Source organism: Halyomorpha halys, unplaced genomic scaffold (genome assembly GCF_000696795.3).
Source record: "Halyomorpha halys isolate HHAL.00 unplaced genomic scaffold, Hhal_1.1 Scaffold519.1, whole genome shotgun sequence".
Taxonomy (NCBI): Eukaryota; Metazoa; Arthropoda; class Insecta; order Hemiptera; family Pentatomidae; genus Halyomorpha; species Halyomorpha halys.
The window spans coordinates 340,406-366,424 of NW_027110043.1; the positions used below are offsets into that span (position 1 = coordinate 340,406).

The following is a 26,019-nucleotide window of genomic DNA, read 5'->3' on the forward strand; positions in this document are numbered from 1 at the left end:
TCCAATTTAACTTAGATCAGATTTACTAAATGTATTATAATGTACAGTTGTAAATAGCAATAAATATTTTAAAAAATACTCATTACAACCTGGGAAAAAATTATGCCAACAGAAGTACAATAATTAACATAGTTGTCCCACGGGTTCGGCTTAGACCCCCATTTTTTTTTTTAATTATCGCCTTGCCAAAGTCTTACATATTATACCAAAAAAACAGGGTTGATAACACTAACTCACATCTCGTCTTTTCATAGGATATCCTCCCTTCACTGCTACCGTCTTTATTTTTTCTATACATGTGACTGAGTTGTGAATTCTGTTGTCCTGTTAGTGGCGATCTCAATCCCTTACAGCCCAGAAATTAAGGTAAGTTTGCACACTATCTTGACAATGAATTTTTTTTCTTTTAGCTATTGATTGGTTTTAATTGTTGCTATAAGAACATCTTTCCCAATCTGTTATCATTGTTTCTAGATGAACACAACCTCCATAATCTCAGTTCTTATTTAAAAGGGACAATGAAAGTACAAAAAATTGTTTTTCACACTGCATCACCTAGCATCCTAATGTTGATTCTTTGAGCTGTTTTCACTGTATAATGTGTGAACGATTCAAGTTAAGTACTCATGTCGTTGTATAATGAGTAACAACTGTTATAAGCAATAGAAAATCAACAAATAATGGAGTCCTTTGAATTTATTTCTACCAGATCTAGAGAAGGACGAAAACCCTGACAAAGGAAGGAATTCCTAGCAAGTAAAATTGTTACTAACAGAGAAATAAAAGAGCTTTCTATTTTTCTGAATGCCATTAATACCAAAAAGTAATTAGGCAACAAAGACTCCTTTTCGTCAATATTACTAATTATCCAGGTATGTTTATTAAAGTCGGTGTTCGAGAAATTTTTAATAAATTTTTTATAGTTTTGGTTTATTATTTAAATAATATCTACATTTACGTTTTAAATCCAATACTGAAAGTGTTTAGAGTTAATATACTCTTTTACCAATTTTTATCAAGATAAAGTAAGATGATAATGAGTGTTGTTCCTTAAAAATGTGTTGGCATCTTGTTAAGGAATCAGAAGATTTGATATGAATATTATTTTAATTCTAGTTCAAATAATGTGAAATTTTACTCAATAAAATATATATATATACAAAGACTCAATACATACTGTGACTAAGGTTTTATGGATGCTAAAATTGAAGTTTGTCCTAACTTTTATGAATAATGATAAATTAAGACTTACAAAATTATGAAACTAATTTGTTAATTGATTTTTATTACAAAAATTTACCTTTAACGTAATGATTAAAGGCTATTTATCAAATCTTCATAAATAATGTCTTAATAAATATTTGTTACTCAAATAGCTATTCAACAGGTAATTTAATGGCTGTCCATAGTCTATCTGAATCCCTTAGTTCATATTTTCCTCAGTCCCTCATTTTTACAATTTTGCTTAAATTCAAACAGCAGGACTACAATAGATATCTATGAAGATCTATTCAAGGGAGTTCATAAAGGATAGATATATCGACATTATTTTTAAAATTCCAAGGAAAACGCATACATTATTCAATAGGAAAAGAAAACTGAAAAGCGAAACAAAAATAGAATGTCACCAATCTATCAGTGTTATTATTAAGCAATAGAAAAGAAATAATATGAAACTATCCAATTTACTTTTTACAAATACCAATAATTGATTAGGGGTAAATACTTCCTTATTATATATTATAAATTTATTTTTATGATTTATAATGGCCCAAATTTATTTTTGATTAATAAAAATTAATCTTGGATCTTTATATTCCCAAAATTTGAAAAGTAAGTCAAATACAGTGGCCCAAAACAAGTATTTAATATATTATACAAATTTAATTTAAATTTATGAACTCGTTAATTCTTCGTTAAATCATTCGATACGTACGCAAAAAAAATAAAATAAAAAATTAGAAATAATTAACAATAAAACAATAGTCGAAGTAGCCAAGAGTAAAAATAAATTGTTAAAAACTAATATATAATTTAAAAATACATAAAAAAGTTAAAAATTGATAAATAAGTAAAAATAAACAAGTTAATAAGTCAACAACAAACAGATAGGTCGACACAACAAAAAAAATTTTAAAAATTGAAAAAAAAATTGATTTTTACCCCATATATCACGCACAAAAAAAATGGTGAAATAAATGAAAATACTGAAATTCCTTAATTGATATCTAAAAATACTTATTCACACAAAACATTAGTAAAATATTTTAAATAAAACTATTAACTTTAATTATTAACTCACACCTGGTTTGATTGACATGATAGAGACTGGTATGTAAAAAGTCACGTTACAAAATAAAAAAAATAATAATAATAAATGAGGAAAATGAAGTAGAATAGATAAATGTAAGTGGAATAAAATTAATTCTCAATCATTTATAACTGCCAGCTGATTATTATTAGAAATAGCCTTGAAACGATTATTATCGTGTATAATAGTTTAATTTTTCAGCATAAGGTATAGAAATGAACAATCATAAACCGCACGTGTGTATTTGTTCATAAACCGGAACCAACTGTTGCACGTTCGCTTCTTGGCGAAGAAACATAAACAAATTAATATTCAACATAGATTTCAAACTCATTAATCATTACTTAAATGAGCAGAGTAAGATAAAGAGCAATGGAACTGATACTCGGTGTATTTTAAAAATAGATTCCACATACTGGATCCAACAAAAGAATATATATATTCATACACTAGTGTTTCTATTATATCTATAAATACTGAATTATAAAATTGGCAAGATTTTCCTATTATTGAACTTTGGATCTTAAACAGTCGTAATTTTATGCCACCTGTGCTCATTTTAACTCAAAAATCATGATTTGTGAAACTATTATACAAAGTTATGAATAATATGTGATTAGCCTTGAAAGCTTAGAAATTACATTTCACTAGTTGAATATTCAGATGGTTATAATTATGGTAAGAGGTTTTTTTTGTGTAAGTGGTGTGTAGATTAAGGATGCGTTTGATAACCGTGATTATGAAAGCCTGTTTTGATGAGAAATGTTTGACGGAGTGTTGGTTGTAGTTGACGTAGACCAGGTTGCTCTAAATGGGATCAGCCTAGTAGAATATGATCCGTCAAACAAAAAACAAATAAAAAGGTTTGATATATCCTATCGGCTATCTCCGATTTTTCAGTCCAAACTGCCGTCTATATTTCTCCTTTAGGTAATTATTAAATTCTTTCATAGTTCGTACTTAAACATTTCGTATTGCTGTTAACGGCGCAATGACATGGCCCTTCAACTCTGCGCACGCAAGGAATCCCGCAGACCTTGTCTCTTCCGTATTTACTATGAGACCCCAATCTTGATGCTCATTGTTCCAGTGCCTGGAAAACTATTTTTATCATGTCGGAAAATCAGCTTAGCCCACCCCTCAGAGTTGAGTACAATTAATTCCTTTTAAATTATTGTAATTGAAATTGTAGAAATGCAATTACAATTCGAAATAATTGTAATTCTATTTGCAATTACATAATGAACTACTGTAATTGTGGATCCCCAATTAAAATTGGGCCAAAGTAATTGCAATTACCAATTGCATTATGATGAAGTTTTTTATTTTCTTCTAAAATTCAAAGTAATAGTTATTGCGATTACTTATCATCAAGAAGTTATTGTATAAAAGGAATTGCAATTAATTTTCACAATTACATTAATTGCGTCTTACAATTACTTCAGAGTAATTATCTGCCAAAACCACTTCTTTTTTTTTTAATTTTAGACCATTTAACGGTTATCTTTGTAACTACATTGTAATCATAGTGCAACTGAGGCATGTAAATGAAGATGTAATTCCATTAATCATTCAATGATACCTGACCAACTCTGACCGCAAAATCCAATAACCTGTATTGTTTTGTGTAGTAAGGCCTCGGTTGTGTGAATATCAGATTTTTCATTGTTTTCTCCAATAATAGGTGAAATGTCTGACATGCGAAGCTATCATCCTGTCAAACTCCTTTTTCCATTGAAAATTATCTGGAGTGTTTACAATGCATTCTCAAGACACGTACATTTTCCTCCTTTGTCGTGCTTACTAAGTGAACAAATTTTAATTTAGGTCGATCATAGTTTATTTTTAGTATCTATATCGCAACTCTGTTTACAGAATTATATGCCAATTGGATATCCATGACCAAGGTTTTAATAGGAATCTGATATTCCTTGGAGTTAAGATTGGATCAATAGTAGACATAGATTAATCTATCCCTAGATCGCCCTCGGTATGGAGAATGAATACAAAAAATCGAAATGATTTTATTAGCTCATGGAATGAGTGAGCGGTCCTTCTAATTACCTACATGTTATACATCTCCTTACTTATTCATCGCATGAATCAGTCTTTTTCAATTCAGGTAGTTACTTCTTTCTTAATATACGTCATAATTTATTGCGGTAGTTAAATCGTAGTGGAATTCCCTAATTGGCATAAATAAAAAAAATATTTAAGGAATTAATTGATATTCTCTTTTTTTAAAAAGGACTTGATAATTTTATTGATGTACGTGCTAGTATTTAACATTTGAACTATAAATTCGTCTGGCATAAATCTATCACAGTTCATAAGTGTTGCGTCAAGGGCCAATGAACTCTTAGTCATTAGCCGATTGCTGGCTTAACTAGTTTTGACCGTGACTTAATTTATAATTTACCTCAGCATAAGAATTACTAAGCAATTCTAAATTGTAGACAATCAGCATTGGAATGGCATTACTACTGGGTGCTTACTGGTATTAAATTCAGTAATTAAAACTAATAGTTTATGAAAAAGTTGTTTCCATAACTGCTCGACTCCATCAAATGGTTGAAGATTCATAGTCAGTTTTTAAAAAATAGAATCATTTTTAAGAAACATAAAATAATCAATTAAAACTGTAATTTTCAAGTTCTTAGACAAAACATACATATCCTTCTGAATTTCTTTCTCCATAATTTTTGGCATTTTTTCTTACATATGGCAAGAAACAACGTAATGTAAACGGGTCAAAAGGCGTGGGTTGGTGTTTCTACTTACCTATGGCTAGAAACAATGTTATGTAATCGAATCAAATTTTCGATGTGATTTCCACGTTTCGGACTCTTTTTAGTAAAAAAAAAATTTTCACTGATGCACTTCTATGTGTGTGAGGCACGATTGTCTTGGAATCGATAGACTGATTTAATAATTTATCTATTTTGTTGGAATTGATTTTTTACGATACCTTGGTGCTATACCCATAACCGAAAAGAGTATTCGTGTATAGAATGTAGCTCATAAAACGGTTCTGATGAAACGTTTAGTCTTGCAAAGTTTTAAGGAGAAAACTTTACAATTTCATATTAAATACATCCAGTAGAAAAAGCAGGAACAATGTTGACGATAAGGAAAATTAATCTATGCATAACTCAAATAATATATATTTTTTTCAAATACAAGCAAGAGGAGTTTAGAATCAAATTTGACCGACGCGCATTGGTGCCAAATGGCTAAAAAGCAGAAAACAGTCAATATCACGAGAACGGATTAACGTAGAAACCTGGGGCCGGTCTCATTGGACTCAGAAAAAAAATACATGTAGCTCAAATGTTTTATTGAAATATAACAGTATTTTAGTAACATAATTAAAGAACTAATGAGGAAATGAAAGCCAATTGGTTCGATAAAAATTTCTGAAATTTTCGGAATTGGTTGTACTCATCAAAACGAGTATATTGAGTGAAAATTTCAATTAAATAACTCTTACCATTAAAAATTCAAGGAAGCTTAAAAGACTGGAGAATTTTGTAAATAATAAAACTAGGGATTCAAAGTCAAAGGTTGTTCAAATAGAAAAGACATTTTCAAATTTAAGGAAATTAGATGAACAGTTCCTTAGATGTCTCACTGATTTCCAGGTCTTTTTTCTTTGGGTCGGTTCTCTTGTTCTTTACAAAAGGATCCGAAGTCTCCAGTAGCTTATAGAACACCACTTCGTTGGTAGATATACAAGACATTTTCTGCGAGTTTCTGATTCTGAAAGTCTTGTAATCCTTATTTGCGGTTTCTTATGCCTCTTTCGACAATATTCCTACCGAGAGAATCGACTTATGCACTTCTTCAGCATCATGCAACAAAATCTTATGCACCGTGGATGACATGTAGTCTACTGTGAATAGTTTTCAATGGTCATCTCTGCTGTTTCTTTTTGAGAACTGGAATTTTTTGGGTCGATCATTGAATCCATTTTTCAAAATTGTTGATGTAGGCAATGTGAAGTGTATTCCATCCTCTTTTACAATTATATATTACTCACTTAGAGTAGTGTATAATTTGGTCAAACTTCCATTATTCTTAGAGTGGGGCTAAATTAATGAAAATACCCTCGAAACAGGAAAAAAAAACATATTGTTTCTAGATCCTGTAGCGTATATAGGATAAGAATCACAAAATAGATAATCGAAATCAGCGCTTTCGAAAATCGATTTTTCACTCTGGCACCATTGTGCGGCGTCACCAGCTATGATTTTATATTAATCGTTTTAGAAGATTTGAATGTAATTTTTGTAAAACCACTTTGACCAATTTTTAAACTAAAATCTTACATTTCAGTTAGCAGTGCACTCTCAACATGGGATCAAATAAATAGCGAACTGATTATCTCCTGAATAAAATTAGTATTTCAAAATTAGTAAAATTCTTTAGTAATCATAACTGATTACATGACATATAAAACCACTTTAACTCAATTTTCACAAAAATGTCCATCTGGTTTTCAGCATTTGTTGAAAAGTAATTCAATTCTCAACAAAAGGAAAAAAGAAATAAATCCTAATATAAATCCTTCGTGTCAGAAAATTGGACATTTTATCCTGTTGCTCTCCTTTCGTACTTATATTTAAAAAGAATTATAATCGGAACATAACATCGATTTACAGTTTTCAAAAGTGCAGTTTCAATCTATGCGTTTCAGAGGTCCTTGAGTCTTAAAAACGCATTTCCGGTCATTGTTCTGTCATTGCCTCGATTATCTCTTGAATGGATAGACTGATTTTCTTCTTCCTTCTTTTTATTTTGTTTGTATTTAGAATATACCTGTTTACCGGTCACTCTATATGCAAAAGCGGTAAATGTGTTTTTATATTAATTGTAGAGTCGAAAGGAGTGAACCCATTATGCTGAAATTTTTCTCTTCTTTTTTGTCTTCTCCTAAAAGCTATTTTACTTTTTATATATAGCACATTTCCGAGAGAAAAGCGTAATGGTGGAAACTATATTCTGTTATTAAACTAGATATAATTTACACAACTCATTACTTAAACATTTTATGAAAATTTATATGGTAATATCATCAGAAATGTAGCTTAATATTCTATGAAACAAAAAATTTGCGTGAGACTCTGGCGCGTTTAAAACGAAATTTCTAAGGTTCTAGAATTTGTTGAGGATCTTATCATTTCAGAATTAGGAAATGGAATTTTATTGAGCGAAATAATTCTTAAACAAATGAAATATCTATTTTATTCATTAATTTCATTTGCTCATTCTCTAAGAATAAAATTATGGGTTTATTATAGCTGAAGTGAGATAAGAGTACTGTAGTAGCTGAAAGTACAAAAAAGTTTAGAAAGTGTGTCATATTATGATTTTACTAGCTATTATAATTATTTGTATAGTTTGGTTTATGAAAAAAAAAATTGAAATAATTTTTGTTTTAATTTTAATCTCTTTCTTAGAGTACTTTCATTATTTACGAAACCTTTTTGTAGACATATTAGCATATTTTAGCTGCTCTATAGATATTTGAAGATTTTTTAGTAACATATCTTATATTTTTTGGCATATTTTATAGGTTTTTAATGCATATTACGTGGCATATTCTGGGGGTTTTTGCTGCATAAAAATATGGTCCCAATTAGAATGTGGCTTTAGCTTTAATTCCTTGATCCATTTTCTTCAGGAACCTTTCCTGTTTCCGCGAATATAAAGTCGTTATATCATTTTACATACTGATTGACTTTCACGATTAGTGCTCCGTTCCTGTAGGTCACAGGAACTATATTTTGTTTTTGGTCTTCTCCAAGAAACGGCCAATCCAATGTAGTCTTTAATTTTATATATTAGCAACAAATTAAATTAGATTTTTTTACTGAAAAAACTTTATAATAACATAACGTTCATTACATTATATAATAGTATAATTTATTATAATTATGTATGATACAATTTATTTGAAATCGTTAAAATTTTGTCCAATTACTAGAAATCACAATGTGAAACAGAAAACTCCAAAGATTTTTTTATTTATTTTATGTAATTTAGAACTGTACAAAATAATAAATACAATTAGTAAATATGTGAAATGTTTCATTTACACTTGAAAATCTTGGTAAGAAACTACCCATTGGCAGTACTTCAAGCAATAATTTAAATAAGAAGGTCCCGTGGTCATCTTTTTTTCAGATGGCTTGGAAGATTATCAGGCATTGTTAAGGATGAGAGATTAAGAATTAATGGGTTACGATGGATAAAGTTTGGAATGAAAAGACGATTATCTGTTTTGAGCCTAATCTGCAACAAATGGGATGTTAAGGTCTTTGTGGATGAGTTTATTTGTAACGTAATAAGGATCATCAAGGATTTTACGTATGATTTTGGATTGTAAGGATTGGATGAGGGAGGAATTTGATGGTTTGGTAGAGCCCTAGAGCTCAATTCCATATGTTCAAATTGGTCTGATTATCATAGTGTACAATAATTTTATGTAGTGAGTGGGAAGTTTATAGCGTTTGTCAAGATGTAGCAATCGAAATCTACGAGCAGTTTCTTGTCGTTTCAGTCTTGTATGTGGATTCCAAGTAAGTCTGTTGTCAAGATGGAGTCAAGAGTAAGTATCGAATCTGTTCAACAGTCGTTGTGGCGAATTTAAAAAGGATACTGTAGGGAAGTAGGGTAGAGGTTTACGACGGAGAATAAAGGTGATCTGGTGGGATTTGTCTGGCTTTATTTTGTTTCTCCAGTTTTGACACCATTCTTCAATGGATGTTATGTGTGTCTGTAGAGTTTTTGATCCATTAGTAGGGTCGTTGTTTACAGACAGTATACATGTAAACATACAAAAGAACAATTAAAATTTGTTTTTAGATGTTAGAAATGAAAAGGTACAAGCTTTAATTACAGGATAATGTCGTGAATAATTTTTCTACCTGTATGCGTATCAGAAAGGACAGAATTGTGCAATCATCAGTAATTACGGCAATTAAGTTAGCAACCATCTAAGGTGGTCATATATGGGCCGCATAACAAGTTTATTGAATAATTCATGAACAACTCAACTACCAGAACGTCTCAGAACCACGTTTGATAGAAAATTATATTGAGTGGTAAGGTAAAAATAACATATTTCTGTGAGTTAGTATAAGTAACGGACCAAGTAGAACAGCTGACCGACCGAATATATACATATATATATATATATATATATATATAGACAGACAGACTCCGCAAATAGGCCAGTCTTTGAGTTTGCTTCAAGGGTTTCATTTCGCACTCCTCTCTCTTCTTTTATTTTTAGTTTCACTTCAGTTAAAGATATCTTATAGAATATTCCATATTTCATTTTTCTTAACAACCCCCATATTTTAATTTTTCAAAATTTATTTTTCTATCAATTGTCATTGTTCTGTATGTTTCAATTATTCACGTAGTTACGTTTATTCAAGTATAGTAATTATTCCTTTGAGAATAAAATCTACGTCATCAGCTATTTTGAAACTTAGCTGTATCCAGGATAATTATTTTTTTCGCGTTCTTAAGCCCAAGTAGTAGGTCATGTCCGCACCAATCTTCTACATTTTTCTTACAAGCTAAATTGGCCACCCCTGTCCTTTTAAAAATATAGCTGTGTCGAGAAAAATATGTTAGCACATGCTTAATTGAAAGCAGGAAATGGAAATTTCAAAAATTTCTATTCCATTTAATTTCAATGCCAACCCTAATTCCTGACTCCTCTCCAAATTTAGACCAAATCGGACATGCCGTTTTCAAAATATAGGCATTACGAAAAATATATTTACGGATGCGTAAACGAAATTAAGGGATTGAATTCGCAAAACTTTGCACTACACAATCTCAGTATTAATTTCCAACTTTCCTTCAAATTTTAACCGAATCGGAGAAGCCGTCTCTTAAATATGGAAACAAGTTTGGTAGAAGTAGTAAATGGAATCTTATAAAATAAATATAGGTTCATCTTACAATGATCCCTCACGACCCTCCAAATTTGGGCCGAACTGGGCCAGCCGTTTTTGAAAGTTGGTCCTAAGAAAATAAGTTTAAGCTTTCGTAAACGACGGTAATGAAAACGTAGTCAGGAAGGAAAACGTTTGCCAAGTACATGGGCCAGCATAGCTTCCTATCTATTTCTAATAGATAGGGATGTAACTACCTACATTTAGGTTTGTCGTTTCAATTTTATGTTTTTTTTTCTTTAGTCATACCCAAAGTTCAACCTTGGGTTTTGGGACAATTTTTGAAATATAGGTGTTTTAAGGAAAATACCTTTGCCCATAAATATGCAAAAGTTGGGGATGGAATTTGTTAATATTGCTACTGGATCATTTTTAGGCAAACCCACAACTTTTCTTCCACTTTGGACCAAATCTGAAGTTCTTGAAATGAAACGCTCAAAGAAAAATTAACAGTCCACCGCTAGAACCGACTTTCGGGAAGGGGAAAAAATTATCTTCTTTTAACGAAATATATTCGGTAAATAAAAAAAAATTATTATTTCACCATATTAAAATTCTACGTGAATAAAAACTTGGAGTTTGAATAATCCATGTCCTCAGGAAAATTTCGTGTTATTTTTCCTCTTAAAATTGGCAAGGTTTAGGGTTTTGAAGTTAAAAATAAAAACTGTCTGTATTGTAATAAAAAAAATTCTTTAAACAATATTTTAATAATATATTAATTCTAACTAAGTGGCTAAATATATATAAGTTTTTTTCTAAACAGAATAAATTTTAACTTCGTATTTCACTTTCATATTTCTATTTCTTCTTCTTCTGGCGACTCCCTTCTATGCATAATAGTTGAGATAAGTTCTACTGGTTCTTCAAAAATACTTTATAAGACTTGAAAATCTGGTATCACCTTTACTTCATTTAATCGTTGTTTGAAGAAGTAGTTTGAATAAAGATTTTGAAAGAGTTAGATGTTTTTCTCTTTATATCCTTCACATTGCCCCGTTTAGTTACATGTTAAAAGGACCGATCTCCGGGAAACTTTAATACTCTGAAACTGCTAAGTTAAAACCATATTTTAATATCTTCTAACCTCCCAAAAAACATTCCTTGCCACATCCAACGATGCGATATATAAAACAGGACAGGGTAAAGAAGTAGATTAATATACTTCAAATTAATGGGAACGAGACCCGTAACTAATTACTAACATTCAGCGATTCAAATACAGGTTTCAAGGAAAATTCGTTTGCGCATGCGTAGTAGTAAGGAGATTAGCGAATAGAGAATAGTCCTAAATTCTTTTAGAACAATGGGATGGGAAAATGATATGGGACCATCCTGCACAATTATTGAGAATTCCATGGAAATCAGCTTACCATTACTAGCTCAAATGTCCGAACAGGGATTTTATAATTGTATGATGGGTTGGATTATAACATTCGAATGTTTTCGTTATAATATAACTATGTATATAAAGAAAAGAAAATAAGCTAGTTAAAACAAATATTTTAAAATGTGGAAATAATTTAACATTTTAATATTTAATAAATACATAATTAATATTTAAGAATTTTACATTTTAGGATAAATTCTGGTAATATAGAAACGTTAGTGTATTATTTTAATTCTATATCGCAGGTATAAGTTGTCATACTATTGTAGGATTAAGTTATAAAATTGTATGCAAGAAAAACTTTCAAATATATTTTTATGAATACCTCTTGCAAAAGAGGCAAAGATCCAAATTAAAGATGCCTATGAACGGAGAAAATTGTTCAATGTCAGAATTCGACTTGTGTAATAAATTTCTAATTTCACGAAATTAATTATTAATTTTAGATGAAGTTGACCAAGGACAGAGCTAGATAAGTGCATCTTATTATTTACAGATTTTATTGCTAAATCATAACCTATCTTTGAAAAGGTTCTAAATGCTTTTGCCAGGATTCAGAGAAACAAAATAGGAAAATCAGCTATTTATTGTTTCGATTTTTTTGGTTATTGGCTTATGTTTGATGCTTGTCTTTCCAAGTAAGTTATGGAATAATGTTAAAAAAAAAAATTCAAAAAGGAAATTTTATATATTCAATAAATACACTAAAAAAAAAAGTATCTCTATAGATGCAGTATTCATAAGACTATAAGTTTTTGTTGATTTATACCGACACATTTTGGAATTCAGAAACAAATAGTTTTATTTTCATAAAATCGATCATTCTCTTTGTTGTTAAAGTTATAAATATGATTAATCAATTTCTTATGTTTCTGTATAGTAACGAGACAATCATAGAAAAATCTAGAACATAGTAGCCAGTATAGAATCTTTTTTGTTCTATTGATATTACTAAAATATTTAATACATAAATTATTTTTATTTCTTTGTAAAATCATTAAGTGACAATTTTGTATTTTATTACTCACCCCTTTCCAGTAAGTAGTCAATTCGTAACTAGATGATTAAATAGAATATCCTCTCTGGTTGCCTTTGAGGCTGCCGCTTGTGCGTCTGTGTGTATGGAAGCGAGTCTGAACACTGGCGACCTCTTCTGACCGCTGCTCGCTTACGACTCAAACAAGGACGAATTCTGGTTCCTGCAATGACGATGAAAACTATTTCCTGAGGCCGTTTTCCTTGTTTTTTTAGTTTTTTTCCAAATCAATTTAATGATTTAAAAAGTCACTTATTAATCCCAGAAAAAAAAGATACAATCCAATATTATTACGTTTCTTTTTTCTTTTTTCTTCTAGGGTTAATTATTACTCTGGTTGACAGAAGAGGTAATTATTTATTTAGTTATTATGATAATTTTTTTTTTAATTCAATATTATTTTATGCCGATGATACATACTCCTATGTGCTATCAGTGAATAATGGCCCATCAGTTTTATCTTAAAGTCTTGTTCCCTCATCAAAACCCTTAAAGAATGATGTCAAGATGGGAGAATTAAAATTAATTCTATAAAATCACCTTTATTATTATTATTATTATTTTAAGGTATCAACCACTTCGCGGTCATTATTACCATAATTTCCGAAATTTTTATTAGACTTTATTTCCTTAATCTCTGAAATTTTTAATAGTCCTTATTGTCTTAATTTCTGAGTTTTGTCTTCATTGCCTAATTTAAATGAATTTATGAGTATTGAAAAATAGGAACTTGTGGTAAAATTTTATGGTAAAGTTTTGAGTGATTCAGAAATTCGATATGTTTATCTACAGTCTGTTTGTTATCCTGCAATATTGAATGGAGAACTGCTGGTAACTCATACAAAGATTTGATAGAGTCGTATGCTTGGCCTTCGATTAGGATGTGTTTTACGGTAGGTCACGTTTCGCAAGTCTGGCATGCAGATGGAGAATCGCGGGCAATAAGGTAATCGTGGGCGCGAATGACCTCTTCGAAGGTGCGTCAACATTACCTCGTCGCGCGCATTTCTAGTGGATGATATCCAAAGGGAAACATCACTTCTAATTTCTCACAATTTATTGTCAGTAACATTTGCCCACATTTAATGCCATATCAATTCAATTCTCTGTTTAATGAGGGCAATGAAGTCATCAACAGGCACTCCGCGATGTGGAATCCCTTCAGAAAACGCAATATTTGCTGCCTGATCAGCCAGTTTGTTACCGGTTATTCCGCAGTGCCCAGGGACACAAGCGAAGAACACAGAAATACCGTTTTTATTGGCAGGCTTTATTAAATAATTAATATTTTGGTTTAGTGTGTTTGTTGAGAAGATATTTTTTAAACTGAGTAGGACTGATAATGAATCTGTACAGATGACCTGTATATATTTTTTAGTAGATAGCCTTGAAAGGAAAAAACAAAGTTAGAGGAAGGTAAGTCCCTATGGATAAGATGATGTGATTACAGTATCTTGCAAAGAAGGTATTTCTATAAGAGAATATAGAGAATGGAACCTAGAACATTGCCTTGGGAGACACCGACCTTAACTCTTTAGCAGTGAAAGTAGATACAAATTAGTTTTATTCAAATCCTTAGGATCTTTTAAAATACATATTAAAAATATAAAAGTTTCCCATATAAATCTATATAGGCAATTTAAATTAATTTCGATAAAGAAATGAATTACTTAGAGTAAGAAAGGAAGAAGCTACAGCTCTGAAGAAATTAGAATGTTGTGCGAAATGCTCCTTACTTTCTATATAAAGTTATTAATTGAATTAGGCTATACATCACTATGATTTCACATATTCATTTATAATATTATGAAAAATGAGAAATATAAAAAATTCAACAAGAATTGTTGAATTTTTCAAATCTGCTCTTCTGGAAAATTTACACCATATGGCATATCATATTCTTGTATCTTCATTTATCATTCCCAACAATGGAGAAGTTATAGAAAAGTGCAAGCTTAAAAGTATAGCTTATATAATTTTGTTGCTAAAATAAGCTGACATCTAATCATAGCAAAATTGTTTCAGGTTATTAGTGAAGCAATAGAAAGCCGAGTGCAATCTTAGCAAATTGATGTCCTTTACTTCAGTACAGACTGGTAACAGAGTATAACTGTAAGATGAATGGATCATCTTGCTGAGAAAGACTACCTCAGAAGTGCAAACTATGATTGTAGCATCAAGGATTTTCTGGCTAAATATTGTAAAATATTTTTTATAAATCTCAAAATCATAGCACAAAGGAAAGTTTGTTTTTATATTTGTAATCGCAGTTATAATTTAAAGTAAACATGCATAAGATGTCTTATTGCAAAATTTAAAGCATTATTTTAAATCTGCTTTATTAAAGCATATTTAATTATTTCAAAATAGAATATTTATTAAAAATAAATGAAACAATACATCAATAATGATAAGAGATAAATCAAACATGAAGGGGTTATAGACCAAGTGATTGGTCAGGTTCAAGAGTCTATAACTTAAGGTAATTTGTGAGTGTACTCAGCAGTGTTTAATGCGACTTAAAATTTTCTAAAATGTAAACTTTATAGTAATTAGAAAAGTCATATTTTCAACGGTACCCAAACTTTTGAATTTGGTCTGACATAACAATACACATAATATAGGTGTTATTGTGTGTATTCCCTAAGTTGCAACCTTAGCTGACGATACCCCATCCTTTCCTCCCATTTAAACATCGAATTGCCATCCTTTAACTTTCAAAGACATCTTTCCCTAATTGAGCAGTGCCACATTCACTCTTCATCCCAGATGCTGCTTGCCAATCCATTTTAACTCGATTGTAGTTCCCTTCTCTGAGATAGTCCAGTGTCTTGGTTTTCTACTAGACAAGACAACCCACACACCAAACTTAAAAACAAAAACTTAACCGACGTTTTGGAGTTCAGATATATTGATTACTGAAAATAATTTCTCATCTTTTAACTGAAAATATATTATTGATCTACAAGACAATAGGGAAACCGGCCTGGAACTGCAGAATTGAACTGTAGGGGACAGCAAAAATGTTCTAACATCAGACGTATCCAGTCCGCTCAGTCTGGTTAATGGAACAATGAACGAGTTCCCCTGCAGAATGGAAATATTGCATATAGGTGCGAATGTGTTTTTATTTTATTGCTACTTAACTTTAATTTTTTTTGCTTGTACATAAATTATTTTATTTTATTTTCATTATATGATTAGTTTTAGTTTGTTATATTTTTTATATAGATTCATATTTTTATTTATACAAACCATGATATTATTTGATTTTATTTATATATTTCTATATTATTATATTTTTAATTTATTTTAATTCAGTAAGCACTATTGTTATTATTTTTTTCTCTGGTAACTGTTTTTTTTTTTTACTTTTATTTCTATATATTGTATGAATGAGTATTTGAACACTAATTCTAAATACCCTTAATTTGTGACGGATTGTATTTATTCTCTTTAGTAATATAATATCACTGCTAAATAAATGTTGGATTTTTTCCCTCAAATAATTTATCTTTTCTGTAATAACTAGACGAACTTTACGTAACATTACTTCTACAAACTTAACATAAAAACCTTACAGTAACCAATTTTAACAATCATATAGCGGAAAAACATCAGGTTTTAAAGGTTTTTTATTTAGTTTAATTTGGTGGGTTTCACTTTGCGGCGGTTAGAACGGCCTAGTATGTTCCAAGTAAGAAAAGAATTTGGTTAGTTTATAATATAAATTGTCATTTCCAAATTTCCTGTGGCCTTAGGAAGTTAATATCAGAGACCACAGGAAAGATTTTTAGCTTTAGCAGAACTTGAACAGATTCACGGAGTTTCGTTCAATCGAAGAAGTTGTTTTGACTGGACTGATAATGAATATTTTGCAAATTCTGATGCATTTTTCGCTTTAGCCATTTAAATATCATATTTTGAAAGGAAATAGTAATCGAAATAAGTCTGGGAACTGCTTCCAGTTTGTAGATTATGAAAACCTGTTTTATTTTTCTCACTGCCTTAATCCAATGATTAGTGTTCATACTTATAAGTGGTGTGGTCGTATTAACGTCTCATTTCCAGGTTTTTCCTTGAACCCATTAAAATGCGTAATGACCACCACAAATAGAAAACATATTTTCCACCTCAAACCGGATCTCAACTTTATTGTCCAGAATTTAGAATTCCAGCGCCTTTGAAGCAAAACCTAATCCATCCCCTGCAAAAAGATATAGTAAAATAATAGCTATAGTATTCGTCGGATAAAAGATACTTTTCTCCAAAATTATGTTTAAAAAAATATATCCATTTATTATTAGGATGTTCATAACACTAATGTTGTTATTAATATTTTTCTATTTGGTATATATTGTTTATAGACTATGAAAAATCTATAAGTTGTATCAATAATATAAACAAACCATGAACTTGTATGATCGAACCTGTAGCTGACTTCTAACTGTGTAGGGTATAGGGGGTTAAAAGTTCTTGCTGACGTCAACATTGTCCGTTTAGAGACCGGTTTTGACTTGCCGAGATTCGTACATCATTAAATACTTTAGCTAGGGGTCATTGAATTCAATATTTATTCTACACACTTCCACCTATTAAATAATATCTTGGTTCTCGTTTTTATTTTTTGTTTAAATTACATTGAGGTTTAATACTTATGACAATGCATACATAGATAAAACACGGTTAACCTAATGTCAGTTAACACAAATAAATCTGTAAGATAAGCACATTACACTTTATCTTGGATTTTTGTTTTTTCTTTATATACCTAATTTAACAATTAATTCACTGCTCTCCAGAGTCAATAAAATTTAATTTTCTTCTATCAACATATATACTTCATTTCAATATTATGTAATTATTAATTAAATCAATCAATAAATATCATGGTTCATTTATAATGTCTATTTTATAACTAATTATTAAGTATAACTATTTAACTATGTTCATGCTATTGCTATTATGCTTTCATAATTGTATTTGTTTAATAATTACTTTTCGCTTAAAATTAGAGATGATTCATCCCACAAATTACAAAGTGTTTCTGGAAATTGAATGTTATTAGGCTGTTCCGACATGAAAAAATAAAAATTATAAACATAATATATATAATGATAAATAAATATAAAACAAAGCAGAAGAACGGAACGGTCACCTCATTGCTTGCTATGCTGTTTTTTTCCCAAAAAGAGATGCCTGATGACTTTTATTCCATTTTTAAATTTATTTAAAACAACTCTGTTGGTATATGGAGTCTAATTAACTAGGTATCCCACAGAAATTATATTTTAATAAAAATATGAACTAATAATAGTTTTAAAATAATTTCATTTAAGTTTATTTGTATATAGGATGTTTACTGGGTAATGAAAATGGTATGGACCATTGTTATGGGTAACGTTTTGTCACGGATTCTGACTGTAAATCCAATTTTCGTACTGGACACGATTTTGATCAGTTGTGAAGGTGTAAAGAAATCAGTAACATTTTTTTAATGTTTTTAATGATATTCAAAATCAAGACATTTCTGAACTTAATTATCATTATGATAGTCGTTTTAATCTCTTCAGCTCAGAGGACACTCAAATAATAACAGATTATTGGAGGAAATTGATTTCTAAAAGTACCTATAATTTATATTCAATATATCTTTTCAAAGACCAAATCACTGAAATATTAATTAATGTTAAACTGGTGGGTAGCCAGTTTATTATGATAAAATTCAAATTTTGAATATTTACTACTTAAATGGAACTGGTTTGTTTTAAAATTAGACTAGCTTGAGACATTGAACTCGAAAGGTGGACCTCCATTGCATGCAATTAGAATTCAATGAGAATTTCACTTCGAAACGAAAACAAAGAATCATTGTATTTTCTCTAATTATTTGTTATAAGCTGAAGGTTGTTAATTCTCTGCTAAAATAGAAGTTAGGGAAATTATGTTACCATTAAAATGTATTAAAATTGCGAAAACATTCATACCGTTATTTTTCGTTGGTGCAATAGAATTTAGGTGAAATTTATGAATTTAAGGAGTACGCAAAAGAAACATTGAGACTTTATGAAAATCAATATAAATGGTTTTAATGTCTAATTTTAATTTAGGGATGAACAATTAGACAAAATATAATTTTATTCGTGGCAAGGATCCTAGAGATAAAATTGCTTATAAAAAGTACCAGCACTGAATTCCAGCTTTAAATACAAGAAGTCGCAAACCTACCGACTGCCCTACAGTTCCATTTAATAATGTTACTCTTACCTCTGTCGAACAGATCCGCAACCTTGGACTACATGTGGACAAACGACTAACCTGGAATCCTCACACAAGACTGAAAAGACAGGAAACTGCGCGTCGATTTCGACTATTACAGCACTTACTAGACAAACGTTCTAAACTTCCAACACATTACAAAATACTGATCTACATAACTGTAATAAGGCCAATCTGGACATATAGAGTTGAGCTTTGGGGCTCCACTAAACCTTCGAATTCCTCTCGTATCCAAAATCATTCGTAAAATCCACAATGCTCCTTACTTTGTTACAAATAAAATCATACATCATACAAAGACCTTAATGTTCCCTATGTAACCGATCTAGCCCGAACCTGATATCACTCCTTCCATTATAAACTCTCTAACCACTCAAACCCCATAGTTTCTAACCTTGCATCCTCTTCCATTCCTGACAATCCTCCGAGGCCCCTGAAAAGAAGATGGCCAAGAGACCAGCTAATGTAAAATGTCATTAGAGTGCTACCAATGGGTAGTTTCTCTACACGGCTGTAACACTCCAATTTAACTTAGATCAGATTTACTAAATGTATTATAATGTACAGTTGTAAATAGCAATAAATAAATATTAAAAAAAAAATACAAGAAGTGATATCAGAAGCCAAAAATATTGGACTAACTCTCTATGATCTCCTTCACTACTAATTTGATTTTACGCATTATTTATTACGTTCACAATTATTCAAAAATTATACAAATTATGAAAATAAAAAAAAAACAAGTATGTACTACAGATGTTTTTATTAGAAAAAAATAATAGAAGTAATAAAATAACAGAAGGACCACCCATAGCTTAGTGGTTAAGACATATTCTTAACAATTTGATGTCTATTGGCGGTGCCGGTTCTAATCCGGCCTGGAGCGTTGACTTTTTTCATTGTGTGGCGGTCACACGAAATTAAAAACTTTCACTATTAACCATGGTTAGGCAGTATAGGACTCCAATGGGAGTCTTGGCAAAAAAAAAACAGAAAATATTCAAAATAATAAAGGACAAAATAATATAAAATGCAAGATAATAGAAGTACGTAGTAAAGTACGTATTGCACCTGACAGAAAATATTAGAAATTAATGCATTACGATCACTAAAATATAAAAGTAGATATATATAATTATAACTAATTAGAGAAAATTTTAAGAACACACATTATACACACACATATACAATTTTATTTGGGAATATAATATAATATTTAAGTGTAACGCTTCTTCAATTGCTACTGCTGAATTTACAGAAAAAGAACTCGGAAAGCTTTTACGTATGTTCATGGTCGACCTCACAGAAATCCATTTAATTGAACAATTAACAATATTAAAATAACATTATTTTTTTTATCCTTGCAGTTACCATACCCTGCGCTTACAAATGCATTCCTCATGTGGGAGAATCAGCGTTCTAAACTCTTGTATTGAAAATTTTCTCTGGTTACTTCAATTGTAAAATATGAAATAAAAGACTAAAGTTAGGATTTACCATTCCAAATTTAAGGAAAAGAGGGCAATACCCATGTAAATATTTTCGGCGAACAAGTCATTGTCCCATGATAGTTAGAAAAAAAAATACCTACCCACACAACTCATAACCTGAATATTTAATTTTGAAGACAAAATTTGTAATATAACCAATCAAATAAAATAAAACAGATAATTAGTATTACTTTTCCACTTTTCTTAACATACAGCCTGTTAAATTTAAAAACAAATTACTTTGATTTAAATAAGACAAATTCAATTTAATCAGCTTGCTGGATATTCATTTTATTTTAACTTTTTTTTGTTTATCATGTGTTGTTGTTTCTGTTTTTTTAGCTATCGTTTTATGTATAGCATTTTTTTTTATGTCCCATTTTAAAATTTACATGTACACACATGAATCTATAGCTTTTTTATTTAAAGTTATCTACGTAGTAAATATTTAAATTTCTTGATGATTGATGATATCTTGTAGTTATAAATATAAAACATATTTATTTTTCTGTGGCTACAAAAATACATATTTAGAGTTCTTGAGATGTAAATAACGAATATAAACTCTTTTCCTGCTAAGAATACAGCAGTATAACAAAATCTAACGAAGTCGTAAACATATCCCCAATAACCCGGGAGAACACGTGTTGTCTGGTTTTTTTTTCCGATTCGAGCCTGTCTTTATTTTTTCGTTTTCCTCCTTTATATTTATCAATTTTTTAAATATTTTCTAGTTACCCTATTATTTTGTATTTCTGACGATCAGAATGGTTATTTATTTTAAATAAAAAGAAATTAAGATTACTTTTAAGATATATTTTTTAAAACTCGTTACTAAAGCTCTATCACACTATTTCAATGAGGACGTCACTTAGGCAATAGTAAAGATCATTTGATTTTATATTGACAATGGTAACTTAATCAATATCGTTTTCAAGAAAATCGAAAAAACGTAAACAATCGATTCTATTAAGTCAGTCGATTTTAAAAAAAAATTGCTGTCACATCCTAGGTTAATGCCCCCCTTAAATATGTAATATTAGTTTCGTTCGACTTTTTGTTTTTGAGCTACGCACACACAGAGACCATTTTGCGAGAAGGTTTTTTGTCCACGGAGCCATTACATATATTGTATAATTTAAAATAATATTTATATTAATGTCATTGTGGAAGTTGGTTTCCATATTACTGAACTCCCCATTTTGTAAAAATACTGCTACTACGGGACTGAATGAAATACAAATTCGTCATTATACCGAAACGGTAAGGAAACTAATTTATAACAATTCTGTATATTAAAAAAAGACATCAAACATTTTAAGGAAATAAAAGTATTAGATGGAGTTCTATCAATGGGTAGATTCTCCACATGTTTGTATCATGTCACTAAGTCACCTACAGCAAATTTACTTGTTGCATATATTTTATACAGTTGTAAATAACAATAAATAAATTATAATTATATAAAAAGTAGTTTCTAACCCAGCTTAGTATTTTTAATTATTTATTTTCAAAACAAACATAGTGAAAAATAAATCTTCTGTTGACTAGATATATTATGTTATTAGAAATCTAGTAAAAATTAGCTATTAATGTTCTCTCAGCACGTAGTTCATTTATTGCAGAACTGACAGCGATGTACCAGGAGCCAAAAGAGGTAAATAACACTATCATGCTAGTGATTCTTCAAATTCATTGTTATTGTCGATAAATATTTTCATATCACATCCTGATACAGTTCTCGTATTTCACCTAGTTTCAGGTTGCTTTGGATAAATTGTATATTTTTATATGACAATTTACTGAATGACAAATGTTTATCGTTCGTGTAATAACTCAATATTTAAAAAAATAATAATAAAATAACAAACAAATTAGAGGTTTAAACGTAAATCACTATAAATATATTTTATTACGTAGTATTTTTTCACCTCTCCATTATTTGAATTTTTTTTTATTTATTTCTGTTTTATGTCATATTACCAGCCAACTATATTAACTCATAATTGTTATTAGTACGATGTTAAAAACAACATTCTCGTTTACGTAGGCAAACAGCGGCATTTCTTCTGATTTCCTAGAATAATTTGAATGTAAATGACCTCTCCATCAATGTCCTTGGCGATTTACTTAATTTGTACATCCGCTATCCTTGAAGTTTCAAAATCTTCCTCTGCGTTTTCACCATAAACATAATTTTCTTCCTTTGGGCTTAACAAAAATATATATACGTCTTCTTAATAAGAGGAAACATAAACGTTATTATAGTAACGTTACTACAATAGTTTTTTTATAAATCTATATATAAGAGCATTGTCGAACGTTTCTCCACTATAGACTTTTGAATTACTGGACCGCTTAACGTGTTTTTTTTTGTTTTGTTTTTTTCAAAATGTTCCCTTTCGCCATGGGATAATGAAATCCCTGTATCCTCAAGTAGAAATAAAGTTATGAACAAAATTAAGCGTTTTTGGAGCTCAGAAAGTATAACCATTTTTGAAGATTATAAAGTATAAGCTTTTTGAAGCTCAGAAAGTATAAGCTTTTTTCACTGTTATTGTACACCTATAGATTCATCTCTTTCTATATTATATATCCGAGAAATAAGAAAACAGCATTACTGATTCTATTAAACTATATTATATTTACGAAAAATTATAAAAACATAATGTGGCTCAGGGTTCATTTATACAGATGGTTTTTTTTTTTCTTCCGGTGACTATTGTTCATATAATAATTCTTAACTCCTTTGTATTTTTCCAAATCCTACCTTAATAGAATCGTTGCAAAGCTGAATGTCTACTCTAAATTATGAAAATCGTGGAATCACAGATATGCTAAAAACGAATGTCAATGAATCAATATATTGTTCAATTCATTCTGCCAAATCATAATAATAAAGTATTCACAAAAAAAAGAATACGTAGATGTTTAATTTAACTAAATTCAATAATTTATATCAAACTATCAATTGTGTTTATTATATCTATGTACATCCTCAAATATAGCAATAGCGAAGCATTGCCAGGTCAGTTAGTCTATACATATAAAAGGGAATGGTCGAATCTTTGACAGTAAACGTTTTAATTACTGGACCAATTTACGTGCTGTTTTTTTTCTATATGATTCCTTTAGTCATAGGAAGATTTAGTGCTAATAAAATCCCCATGGATGACTTTACCCTGTACAATTTCGTAACATTCAGGCTAAAACCTTTTGACATAAGAGTTATTATTACTAAACACCATATATATTAACCAACCATAAACCCGATTTGTAGAAAAAAATTTTTTTATGAAAAGTATTTCTGTCAAGTAATAGTATAATCAAATTCTCAGTGTGGTATGTAATGATTTCCCAAATTTTATATATTATCTACTATATAACCTGTGTCCTGGACTAAGAATATAGGACGATTTTTTCTTTAAATTAGATGATCAGACTTCCAAATCCACTAACCAAACCTTCTGCTGCTTATGACGTAGGTATAAAATTGCACGTTCCCAGACTAGTAGGTAACCTTGGCCACATAGTTTCTGGTTAGCCTTCCAGTAGCTTTGGATTGTCCCACAAAATTTATATTAAATTCAGATAATTTTTTTATTTACATTACAAGGTGAAATATTAAAAATCCAAGAGAAACTTTCGAAAGGATATCTTTAATCTCATTTTCAAAGTTAAAATGAATGAAAAGACGATTTAGTTTATAAAAAATAAATTAAAAAGTTTGAACAAATCCACATTGCTCAATATCTTAGATAAAAATAAAACATAAATAAAATCTTCCTTTAAGATATCAATACTTACATATTGCTTATTCATTTTGAAGTTAGCAAGTAAATGAAGTAACACAGAAATCACATCGTTGATGACAACGGAGACACAAATACTAGAAAAACAAAATAATCAACTTATTGTTAGAGGCAAATAAGGAAATTGAATAGTTTGAAGGTTTGAAATGTTATAAAACCGTAACTAATAAAAACATTAAAAATATTTTATTTCTGTCCACCTGTTCAACATTATTTCAGGCAATTGGAAGGAAAGAAAAAATAAAGCAATGTATACAAGCATTTGCAAATTTGATGTTTGAAAAGATAATACGATGTTTGTAAAGATAGTGCCTCGATTATCCAAAGTAATCAATGACAATCTGCATAATCGAATTAATTATACATGAAGTAAAATAACCTAATCATAAATAATAACATAGGATATAAATGGTACATTGTCGTTTGAAGACTCAACAATTGTAATTTGGAAACTTGTACGTGATTAAACATAAAAAATATAAAAAAATAAAAAATGTAATGTTCGTTTGTTACTTATTTAAGATCTCTGAAATTTCTTAACCGATTTACAAACTGTTTTTTTTTTCTTTCTAAATGTTCTGTTCAGTCCTGAGAAGGTTCATAGCTACTGAAATCCTGGATTTATCCGGTAGAAAAAAGTTTTGAACAAAATTAAACTTTATTGACACATAACTCGGAAAGTATACTTTTTTTTCAAGAATATTACAAACTAACCGATTTGTTTCATTCTGAAGAATAGGAAAAATATTTCTGATACCATTATATGATTTTGTAATTACAACAAACCAAAATGCCTTAAATAGGCTTCAAGTAAAGTAGGCCAATAAATCTTTTTTTAGGAAAAACCAAATCATATTCGTTTTTAACGTCTTCCAAAACCCTTAAATACCACTCATCTATGAAATTAAAATTTTTTGAACGTGATTTATTGGATTTTTTTTTTGCTGTTGTCCACTGTTGATATAATCGTTCCTCTGGATTTTATTCAAATTCTATGTTACCCCAACCGATTGAATCTGAATATAAGCTCTTTCCACCTATTTACAGCATTAGACAATAATATTAACAACATTTAGACCTAATGCCCTTGTATGGACGAAATAGTTCTTTCAAAAAAAGAAAATCATTTCAAAAGTTTTATTTTATATCTCCTGTTCTAATTTATTTAATTAAGTCCGTTTTATTCCGTTCGTTGAATTTTATAGATTTCTTAACTACTCCTATGTGGCGTGTAAATTAGTTGAGTTGTGTTGAAGCTCTTGCTATTGTTTTAATTTAAAAAGCAAAGATGAGCCCAAAATCTTGTTTTAGGAATTTATCAAATTTTTATATTGTGCTTTTACCAAAACTGGGTGTAACTGACAAACCACAACTGATATTTGATTTGTGCTACTTTTAGCATGGAATTTTCGAAGCCTATCCCATTAAAATCGGAAAAAGTTGTAGTGAATAGATACAGCTGTTTTATTTCAGACCTCACAAACACCCTACAAAAGGTCGGATGGACTAAAAGTAGAAAGGAAATTAAAACATGTTAATTTGTTTTCCCCTTCAATTCTTGGTATTGGGGATGGAATAGATTGTTTAGGTGTTATCACATTATTCGATTTATTTCCGTATTTCATGACGAGCGTCCTATAAATGTCGGCACATTGACATAAATCTACATTTTATTAATTGTACCTTTAGTTGTTACAAAATTTGTATTTAGTTGTACTTTTTTCTTTA

General features: G+C 29.8%; 1 protein-coding gene across 1 annotated transcript in view; it reads right to left on the minus strand.

Moving 5' to 3' along the window:
- The window catches only part of LOC106683834 (ABC transporter G family member 23), a 44,701-nt gene extending 31,852 nt beyond the window's left edge, over positions 1 to 12,849 (minus strand). Inside the window, exon 1 of the mRNA XM_014425551.3 lies at positions 12,703 to 12,849. The gene's annotated coding sequence lies outside the window, so the exon portion shown is untranslated. The remainder of the gene's footprint in view (positions 1 to 12,702) is intronic.
- Positions 12,850 to 26,019: the final 13,170 nt, after the last annotated feature.